The sequence below is a fragment of the Amblyomma maculatum genome, chromosome 2 (assembly GCF_055883805.1).
Source record: "Amblyomma maculatum isolate TAMU_Amacu chromosome 2, ASM5588380v1, whole genome shotgun sequence".
Taxonomy (NCBI): Eukaryota; Metazoa; Arthropoda; class Arachnida; order Ixodida; family Ixodidae; genus Amblyomma; species Amblyomma maculatum.
Genome location: NC_139345.1, coordinates 36,974,963 through 36,986,527, shown reverse-complemented (window position 1 = coordinate 36,986,527; position 11,565 = coordinate 36,974,963).

Below are 11,565 nucleotides of genomic sequence, written 5' to 3'. Positions count from 1 at the left end.
TGGGGGCGCTTGCTTTATGCAGACGACAGGACCACCCCTATTGCCTCATACGGTATATAGGTGGCTGAATCTCCTTAAAATTAGTCGCGAATGATAAGTATTAGTGCTCCGAGAGTGCATACCGTGAATGACCGGACACTGAAATTATAAGCTGAGTGTATTGCATATCTGCGATTCACTGTTCTACCTGAAGGCGATAAGAAGAGGCTGGACAAGTCGAAGGGCGAGAATAGGAAGTTGATGTACTATGCCATCGCGCATGCGCTGAACTCGAGATCGCGCGTCGGCGAATGTCTAGTGGCACTTTGGGAAAGCTGCGAGGTTCAATGTGGTAAGAAAGTAGAGATGTCGAGTGGGCTCGTTATCATGATGGAAGTTCTGTGGCAACGGTCCGCTAACAGCGTGCTCGCAGTTTTCTGTTTCGAGTTTTATTGTTCACTTATACATCTGCCCTGTGCACAATTTTTATTGACGAGTGAAGGTCACAGTATTTACTTCTTGCCAGCAATGACGAGTTTCGATGCCAGCTTCTGGACGTGATACAATGTGTCCCAAACTTAGCTTGTAATATCTATAAGTCACGGTGAGCCGTTCTATCTATAAGTCTATAAGTTCTATAATATCTATAAGTCAGGTGCTTGAGGGGTGAATGCAGGCAGCTGCAATTCGCCGTGATGTTGATGACGGCGCCAGGAGGCAGCCAGCATTTTTGCTAACAAAAGAGCATCTTGTTAGCCAGAAATCCTCGCGCTGTGCCTATGCACGCACCCTGTTTGCAAAATGTCACCAAGCAACGAGCTTTGTTTTTCAGCCGTATATCAGAATTTTATGCTACATCTCAAGCTCTAAATCTGTGTAAGGTAATAAACGCACTTTTACTCATCTTTCGGCACCATCTAGATTTTAGGGGTGCCTTATGGAATCCACTGCGCTGTCGAGCAGCAAACCCTGATGCCTGGTAACTTTGGCAAGGGCGCTACATCTGTGACGTGGTTCTCACTGGCGGCTTCACAGTGTGTGAGGCAGCGTCACTGACAATGAACCTTTGCTGTGGCAACATTAGCGATATGCACAGAATTCTATAATTCTTCATTACGTTAGGGAATATGCGGAGTCTATAAATTTATGGTCATGTTGTGCTAACTGGCACAGTTTGTGACACGCCCTTCTTCTGTTCATTTGCGCTTGTGCTTCGATGTCACGGCCAGTGAGGAAGAACCAATGTGTTGAACGTCTAGTGCAGGACAGAGCGCCAAGTAGCAGCGGAGACTGACAACCGCTACTCCAGGACCTCCGTGAGCAGAGCGACATTTTCCTTTCCGCACCAGTCATATTCGAGGTGGAGAGGGAGCGATGCACCGATAGAGGAGGAAGAAAGTGCCTACTTAGATAAACCTGTGTGATACGTGTGTTGACGTCTGCGGAGTACTGACCTCGGGTCCACCATTTTACCTCAGGGGTTTCAGTGTTAGAAGCAACGGCTTCGTCCAATGTGCCAGCTGTGCTCTTTTTCATTGTGTGTTGCGCTTTCACCGAGACATGAGTGCTATTCCTTGCCCAGAACGGCAATCACAATAGGTTTCCGAGCTTTTCGCTTTGACGCGCGTCTTGCTTCCTTTCGGCCAGCGTCGCTACTGCGAACCCTGTCATGGACTAGGTCATTTCATTGTTTTCTGACACAGTGTATCCTTTGCACCTTTCAGTACAGGTTGAGCTTCGCCCGCATGTCCATTAACGACAACACATTTGCCATTATCGCACACCTTTGTGCATCAACCGAGAAAAAAGGGGGGGAAGATATCACAGAACAAGCAACATCACACTCCATAGCATAGAAAAAGAAGTGGTGGAAGTCAAGTGGCTCTGAAGGCCATCTTGTCCAAGCGCACTTAGCAGTGAAGTTGTAGCTATGATAGCGGCAAAGGGTTGACACTTTTCCATGGTCTACCCTCGCCGAAACTTGTACGTAGTTGCGCATGCTGGTATGCAGAGAGAGGCTAAAGAGCGGGAACGTGAAAGATGATATGCAAGATCAGTATGGCGCATTTCTCTTTGCTCGCTTCATAAAAGGTGACGCGCCACGGCCTGCTCTACTTTTAAAAACGCGACAGCAGCGTTGAAGACACCGTTCTCCAGAAAATCCCGTGTCGGCGTATTGAGCTAAAATCACGGGCAAGTCTGGCAGGGGATAGGTGGCGGTTGACATGACCGGGCACTGATTGGTCGTCGGGTTGTATGACGTCACGCGACCACGTGACCTGGCCAATTTGACAAGAGCTGACAACTCTGGTCTGTCTTTTCTTGAGTGACAGGAATGAGCCCTCCAAGACCCTTGCATTTTGAGTCACGTAGCTTCTCCTATGCCACGCCGGCATATTCGCATAGTCTTGTTAAGGGGAATTTTATATCTATGTCGGGTGGCATTTCAAACAGTATGGTTGGTTACGACTGTATGCTAAAGACTATGTGCTGATAATACAGGTTAAAATTAAGGGATTAATGAGCAGGGTAAAACGTGTTTGAAGGCGAACGAGGACACGCAATGGGAGCCGTGGACGGAAGCAGTTAACGCTGCCGTGTCATGCCTTAAAAGTAGAGCTTAAGTTCCGCAGTACCCTGCCCTTTCATTTTCATTTTTTCTTTCTCTGTCGTATGTGTACTAGGACGTAAACCTGGGGTCGCCAGCCCACTGGCGTGGTCATTTTGAAAAGGGATGTGTCGCTCGATGCTGTTCGTTCGTAGCTCGTTCCATCGCAATACAAACGGTAAATAGGCACACATCACACCACAAAAAAGTCAACCGTGGTTCGATTTGAAGCTAAGTGAAGACGCGGTAGCTGAATAGTAATATCGTGTGCCTTACTATGTTGGGCTGCATTGCGTTATGTTAAGATACGCGTATTATGCAACGCGCTAGCTAACAAATCTGGTAGGAGATAGGGAGGAGGAAGGGTGTAGAGATATTTTTAATAACAGGCCGCTTGTTTAAAATAAATACAGCCCTCTTGAACGGCACTGCGAACAAGCACTCGATATTACCGTTAATTTTTTTCCCTCAATGACAGTTGTTTTCAAAGAAAGTATGAAATCAGTACCAACGGTTGATGCACAAAATTAGGCGATGCAATTTCAGGCACGTCAGCATGCTCAAAATGGCGGATAGTAATAAAAAAATTTTAAGTACTTTCTGCTGAGAAGCACACTGACACTGTCTCTATAAACTAACAGATAAGGAATCGGCCAGACAAACAGCTTAATCGCGCAACTTTGCTATGACTAGCTGGCAACTAATAACGTAGTATAGATGTGATAAATATTCAACCCAGCAGCTCAGTTTGCACCTGTTATACAATTCTAGTCCCCTGAGCCTGCTCTTGCGATCTCATTCTGCGCTATCATTCTCGTGTTCTTTATCCATGTAGACTCCCATCCAGAGCTTTCACGAAAAGTCATGCTGCTTGACGATAGACACGGTTTTCATACGGTCGTGTGTATTTGTGCTCTCGGGCTGTTCCGTCTGAACCAGTTTTAAAAAATCTACGCCACAGAAGTGTTCCTCTTGACGTTGACTCTGCATCTCCTGCTCTGTGTTTCTTCTCGCGCCATTTTTTCCCCCCTGTGGAATGAATTGCTCAAGTGTCAAGAGTCACGCATCATCTGTCGCGTGCAGGCGGAGTGCCCGTCACGTTTGTTCTCACACATTCCAGCGTGTTCGCGTGGTGTGTCCGTGTTTGCCTCCTCTGCAGTCTCGTTGTCTCGCGTCCCTGTTTCTTTACTCCATCTTTTGCAAATCCTATCACGCGACAATAAACCTTTGCGCATTTCAGCGATGACGTGCAGTGTCTGTGTCAGTTTTGCCACATGTGCGACGTAATTGCACTTTTAGTTTGAGAACAAGTGTCTACGCACAGATTGTGTACTGCACGATCTTGGCGTCAGTGAGAATTATAGCGATGCACTCTTTGCGCACCATGAAGACACAAAACTGACGGCGAAAACATAAGAGGGAACACAATCATCCCAGTGCATCCAAGGTATATTAAGCATAAAAAGTCGCACCAAATTTTCTGGATCCAGTCGCTAATCGTTTGAAGCTCGGCATTTGGCCTGGGATCGCAAAACAGTAAGAATTTTCTTGCTTTTTGTTTATTGGCGTGCATCTCGGCGTATGCTTTTTATACAAAACACTAATAGCAGCCGGAGAAGGCCAGGCAAATAAGGACAATGGGAGAAGTGGACAGACGATATTGGTTCAAGAGCACCGTCGGCAAGATAAAAAAATTGTCAAATACATGAAACCATGGTAATGCTATTTGAAATACTGGCATGAATAGAGTCCGAACATTTGCGAAAAATAAAATTAGGCAACCGAAAGTTCATGCGCAGCTTCAACTATGTTGACGGCAAACATATTTGTATTGTGCAGTGTGCACGTCAACGCATTTGGGGGAAGTGGGATGATGAAGTGGTGGGAGGAACGGGGTATGCCATCTCTAGGCCTAAGTGCACACTAAGTAGGAGTATTTTTTTGTTACTCTAATGACACATTTCTGCTCACCTAGAAGTATTTTACCAAGACAAGAATTTTCGTGGTGAAGTGGAGGAAACAAGGTATGACAAACTCGGCACTTTTACCACCGTTCATTTCTATGTATGCTATATTTAGCGCGTTTTGCGTTAACCCAATTTGTTCGGTTAATTCATTTAGCTAACACATGGCGGCTAGGTTGCATTGCACAAGAACATGTATTGAGCACCTGCGTTTCTTTTGCTGCAGCGTATTTTAAAACAGTGCACTACTGAGCGAGTTTCTGGCTGTTATCGGGGCGAAAAGCGTGAGAACCAAAATGCAGGAGACACCACTATAGCTTTGTGTCCCGTATTGTGTCGTTTTCTTCGCGCCTTTCACGCTGGAAATCTTATCTCAAAAGGATTGCTTACAAACTCTTGATATCATCTAGTATTATTGACAATTTTTAGAAGAAACCTTGAAAACAAATTAAACATTACTAGAACATGAAAAATCTGGAATAGAAATTCTGAAAATGAGGGGGGGGGGGGGGGGGGGGGGTGAAAGCTTCAAACCTGTACGAATTTGTACTGAAGGCCGAGCAATTTTATGAGTGCGGAAATGACGCAAGGTTTAAACAAAAAGTATGCCAGTTAAATCTTATACGGCCGAAGTCAAAAGCGCTGACAATTTTGTTGTGGCAATGGTTATCTGCTAGCACTTTCTGTGAATTGGGTCTGTGGCGAAACATACAAATGCTTGAAATATACGAGCTCATCAATAAGTAACTTATACACATATATAACACTAAAAGGGATTTAACCAGCGTGAAAGGAAGCGCCGATAACCATTTTGTGGTAAAGTTATACTTCAATGCTTAGTCCCCATACAGTGACCGTATAATTTACACAAATGACAAAAGGGCAACCTTCGTGCAGAGGCCCATCCAGGAGCCTCCACGCCAGTACCCTCTAATGGTCGCCAAGCGACCACAATGTAGCATCGCCAGAAAAAATGTTGAGCAAGCGCGCTTTACGGCTCCTCTGCTGGAGGTGTGGGGCCTCACGCCCCTTAATTGGGCTCCTCTACGCCGAAGAGTTTGTGCAGGGCCACGTGTCCGTAGCCGACAAGGGACACGACTCCCACATTCCGCAGCTCAACCAGTTTCGGCTTCAGCAATCTCATCGGGTACAGCGGGTCGCGGATCTTGAAGCGGATCACGTTCTGCGAGAAAACAGGGTATTTAAACGCTGCGCAGTATTCTCCAATACTAGATAATGCTCTAATTAAGATGACTCCAGCTTTTTTTAGATCGATAACTGGATGAAAGCTGACAGCGCACACCCGCCCATCTCTCTCTCTCTCTCTCTCTTCTAGGGAAGAGTAGCTGGGTGACCAGGAAAATGGCATTAAGCGCTACCAGGCTCAGACTTCTTAGCTCCTATGTATAAAACCTTCTTAGCCCTAACAAGCGTTATCATGGGATTCATCCGTTTTTTAAATGCAAATTGCAATGACCTTTATTCCACAACGTACTTGACAAGCGAAAACCTCTCCTTTTTACGTTACCTTCGTTGCATTACATTCGTGATCCTGAACCCTAGCGCCTCAAGGATATTAACTTTGCGGCATTGACATATGGGTAGGTATAACCTAGCAAATAATGTTTAATGGACTTTTCATACTAACCCCACACTCTTACATGATTTCTAGACTAGCGCCATCTTTATTGACCACCCAGGGAAGTGCAAGCAATGACGAACACTGCTTTACTCACGGGGGTATCATCACTCCTAACTGTACGAGAACTGTAGGTAAGAAGACGTGCTAATGAGATTATAGTGGGCATTTCAGCAGATACACATAAGACTGCTTACGTGCGGGAATACTATAACATTACTCTTTGGGGCCGAAATGTAGCTGCGAATGCGATGTTCGAGCTGACACAACGAGCCAGCTTTGTTAGCAACGCGAGCTTTGCTGACAAGCATGTCTGATCGCATTCTTCCGACCTTGTGATCCTCTACGTTGTCAGTTTGCCATTTCAATTTCGGCGCATTTGCGAGGTCCGCCGTGTGCAGCCTTGCTTGCAAGCGGTTGTTGACTGTCCATAGCATACACTCACGCACAACCGGTCACTGGTGTACTGCAGGGCTCTCTACAAGCCCAAGTTCTGTTGCTCTTATTTATAAATGGCATTGCAAATCAGACAGAAGCAAATCTGAGGCTGTTCGCAGATGATTGTGTTCTGTACAGAGATATAAAAAATCGAGATCAAATTACGGACGATAATAAAAGCGCGCAAAAAAAAAAACGTAATAAAGAGGAGAAGAGGACAACGACGGCAGCGTTGTTGTCCTCTTCTTCTCTTTGTCACGTTTATGTTGCTCGCTTATATACTGTCCGTCATGGTTCACCAGCTCGCCCAATCAGCCATTCTTCTAAAAGTTAAATTAGCCTAAACAACAATTTACGAACAATAGCCGAATGGCGTGAGAAGCGGCAGATGTCACTAAACTTCGACAAAACAGTCACCATGACTGCAACAAAAAAGAAACCTAAACTTATTTTTCCTTACGACTATGGCAGCTTTTCACTCAAGACTGTCAACGAACATAAATACTTCGGCGTCATTATGGCGAACGGTGCGGGGAGGAGATTAATAGTACCTTTTTCTGGCTGACCACCTGCGCCTCGCCCTCGAATATTTCGTTGACGCGGTGCAGAAAGGTGGCCAGCACGGCAGGCTTCTCCTGCGAGCACATGGTCACCGTGACCACCATGCCCATGAAGAAGGTGTTGCGCAGGTCAGGCACCGATCCCACCCAGGTGCTCGCACCGCGGCTCAGCACGCAGACGCGCGAGCACAGCGCCAAACATTCGGGGATGCTGCGAAGGGGGATGGAAGCGCAGGAGTCTCGCCTTTTTTCCGGCCAGCAAGCATCCCTTCGCTGTAAACTTTCTAAATTCGCTCTTATACTCACATGCAGATGCAATAAATACGAAAGCAGCATTCAATTTGCCCACTAAGATAAATTTTGGTATTTCCGTACCACTCCAAAACGTATATGTATTATAGGCGTCATTCCGGCTGAGGATTACTGCTGAAGAAACTGCTTCTCATCATTCTTATAGAGTTGCGGTAAATGAACGTTTGTAATGTGTTCTCTTTCATATCGCTGCTAGTTGTAGAATAAAACGGTGCACGGGTCTGTGGAAAAAGCGGTCTCCTTTGTCCGGGCTACTGATGAGGCGAAGACCGAAAGTGTCAAGCTGAACATCCGGGTGGTCCACACGCAATCAAGCTACACACATGCGCATCTGTTGGCAGGGCGCGCCGCGAAACGAAATTTTGTTCACTCGTGTGCTGCGTCTTATTTTGGGGGCACTAGTACGTCCCGAGCAGAGCTCATTCGTTATACACAACGCTATAGTGAAATCGCTCTCGGCGTGGTTATCGTGGAATGAAAATGCCATCGTGACTGCAAAATAGGATCGTCAGTTTGACTCTGTCACCCAGCGTAGTATCGATCGAAGCGTTCATATCTCGAATTTCCAACAAAATTTCATGACTTTCCGACCTAATTTTGGGGACGGGTAAAGTGGGTTTCGAACGTGGGTAAATTTACTTGTCGAATTGGCCTGAGTCAATTGTGAGGGTGGGCCGCCCATATTGTGGAGGTGGGCCAAGTCGATCATTTTTGTGACACAAGTATATTTTTGGAGTGGGCCAAGGCAGGGCGAGAATGTCCTAATCCAATTTTGGTCATGGTTCAAGCCAATTCTTCAGAACCCGAGTGCAACCAGACTCACAAAGACTCAAATTCGGTCAAGGTCATTCAAGGTCAAACTTCGGATGAGCCATAGCGTGTCCTATACCTGCCAGATTTCTTACACTATGCATTGTCATTCATATGTTGCATGGCTATGGTAAATTATGCATCGATTTTTGATTTGCCACACCTACCCATTTCCTCACTGATTCCAGCTGAAGACCAGTGTTCTTCTTGGCATCCGCGAAACCTCGATCGATAAGGTAGAAGTGCTTTCGCACTAAAAAGACGCAACAAGAGGCTGACTGCCATGGGAACTACCTACGGGAGTTAATCATGTGTGGTATAGTGAGGACATAAGAGTACAAATATGGAGAGCAAATAGCGAGTATATCTGGAAGACAACTCTTAAGCTGCGCCTTAAAAGCATGATGCGATAGCGCTAAAGGATCCCAAACGGCTACGGGTCGTCTTGGATATCACTTCGAAGATACAGACACTTCTTATAATTTATTATATTTTTTTTTATCTTGTACGTCTTTATCTTTATTTTTAGCCTGCCTTCTCCGGGAAATCCGTTTTTTTTTTTTGGATTCCTCAGGCAAGCGACAGTTGGCAGGTGGCTATAGACTGAACACAGGTTGGTCAGCAGGCTTTGTGACGTCACGAGACTGCGTAAAATGGGCGAGTTGACAGCAGCAGTCAAATAAGACAGCTCATCTGAGATGGGAATCGAACCGTCCAGGACCTCTAGAAACTGAGCCAGGCACGCTATATGCATATACACTCAGATACTTGTACGTTTGTTTACGGCTTGATTTAAACAGGGCTATATGTTTATGTCGGATGGTATTTTAGATAATGTAGGAACTGTATGGTAATGAGTATGTGTGAGATTATAGGGACCCATGTTAAGGGATTGGTGAATAAATGAGTAGCAAAGTGCATGTACTCACCAAAATGAATGGTACCCGCCGACGGAAGATATTAACGCTCCTCACATACCCTTAAAGACCATCTGACTAGGGTCTGGATATATTAAACAACAAAAAAGCCCAGTGCTTCGATGAGGTATCGCAGATAGTCTATGCAAAATACTATAGTCATTCGCACACCGGGAAGCATAGAAACAGAAATCAAAGCTTTCTCGCACCCCCTTTAAGAAAGACAATCTCCTCGTCCTCTAAGCTGCCCCGTCGAACCATGGCTATGACGTATCAACAAGGAGCCATCCAATTGGTCCATCTCTCTTACTGATGGGTGAAGCGCGTGCTCAGCTCGGGCGCGTTTTTCCGTCGCGCCTTTCGTTTTCGCACACGCATACAACCACACGAAAATAATACGTTCGGTTTCTTTTTTATAGTCCATGTACGCTTTAGAATGTTCTGAGGGCTGTTGAGCTCAGGCAGCCAGATGAGGGGCCGGATGAGCATGCCGCCAAAAACTTTTTTCTGGACTGGGAGTCTCCTCCTGCATCTGCATCCCGGAAATTCTCGTGTAGTACAAAGCAAGAAAAAAATTGTGGGAGTTTAAGCATGCCTTGAACCTAGTGATACGAGCGAAAGCTGTGTTGAGCATGGTTATGAGTGTTTTAAATTTGGGAGGCCCTCAAGATTTGCCTTGAGAGTAGCCGCGATAGACACTAACAGCACCTAGTCAATACGCGATATATATATATATATATATATATATATATATATATATATATATATATATATATATATATATATATATATATATATATATATATATATATATATATATATATATATATATATATATATATATATATATATATATATATATATATATATATTACATTTTGCTTTAAGTTAGATTTCTTGGAAAGAAAGGCGCAGTATACTTTTAAATCTACACCACGGAATGGCGGACACCTACACTTCATCAGGTCACGTTCACACCAAGGTCAAGCGGCCAGACAGGTCGACTTTGGCTGATACATGACGCAGTGAAACTTTCGCTTCAAAAAATACCTGCCAAGGCGGGGCCATTACATTACGTCGGCATCTGATGTGCTCCACTAGACTGCACGCCTCCAGACAAAGTCGGAGGAGGACTAACTTCGTTGCGGAGGCTACTCGACAATGCAGGAGAGAGAACGTTTTTGGAAACGGAATAGAAGGAGGGAGGCAACGCATTGTAGATTTATTTTGATGGCTGTAACTCTACTATTATTGAAAAGTGTTTGCGGCAGCTCGTTTTGTAGGTGGCTCCCCACAACGACCAGGTACACATTTTCGAACTTAGTGTGGTCAGTGACCATTTAAAACTTGAGCTTAAGTGTCACCCAGCTTTTTAATCGTGGCCATAAGTATGTGATTTGAGGTGGTGTCATGAAGCCCCTGAACGAATGCACTAAAGTTCATCAGTATTCAATGGGTAGCGTACCCGGCTCTTGACCCATAGCGCAAAGGTTTGCATCCCCTCTCGACCATTTTTCTGTTCGCCGCAAATATTCTTTTTTTTTTCCTCTAGAAATAGACGGCAGAATCAACTTCCATTAAAAAGACTATTGACCTCCGATGCCAAACTAGTCTTTTATGAGTATTTTTATTATCTGAAGTTCTGCCGCAATGCACTTTCCGTATCTTATTTCCAATATTTACGTTTAATTCCATACGTGTGCACCCGCATGCTCGCTTCTTTTTTGAAATAGTGGGCAAAATGTTAATTTCATTTATTTTTATTTTGCACTGCTCTTTATGCGCGGGCGTACCAAGGCTGGCAGTATTGAATAAATAAACACGTTTTGGCAGTGGAATGACGTCACAGTCCTGTAGAGCCCTGAGACGTCATCACGGCTGTACTGCGTGATTATTTTCTGGTGTTTGAATTATCCGCGAGAGGACATGTGGTTGTGACGCTCGGACCCTGTAGACCGATCCGGATTTTTCGACGCAAGTCCAGCCACTACGACACTGAGTTTTTCCGCCGAACAGGATCCTTAACGCTATCGCCCTAATGCCCCAACAAATTCCTCACCTCAGTATTCTGCCCGATGGAGAAGAAGCGCGATTGCTTCGACGAACAAAACGCTCCTGCGCAGACCTGTCCGCGTTTCAATGTTCCGTTCTGTTGCACTGATTCTCGTGGCTGCCCTGCTGTACGGCAGCTTTCTTTCCGGTTCTGTTCCTACAGTGGCAATATGACGAAACGAAAGTAACGCGACAGCTAGCTGTCCCTCAGCCTCACGTTACGCAGTCGTAGTCGCCCTGTGAATTTGTTTTTTTTTTTTTTTTGGCTGTGTGTTCCTCTTTTTTT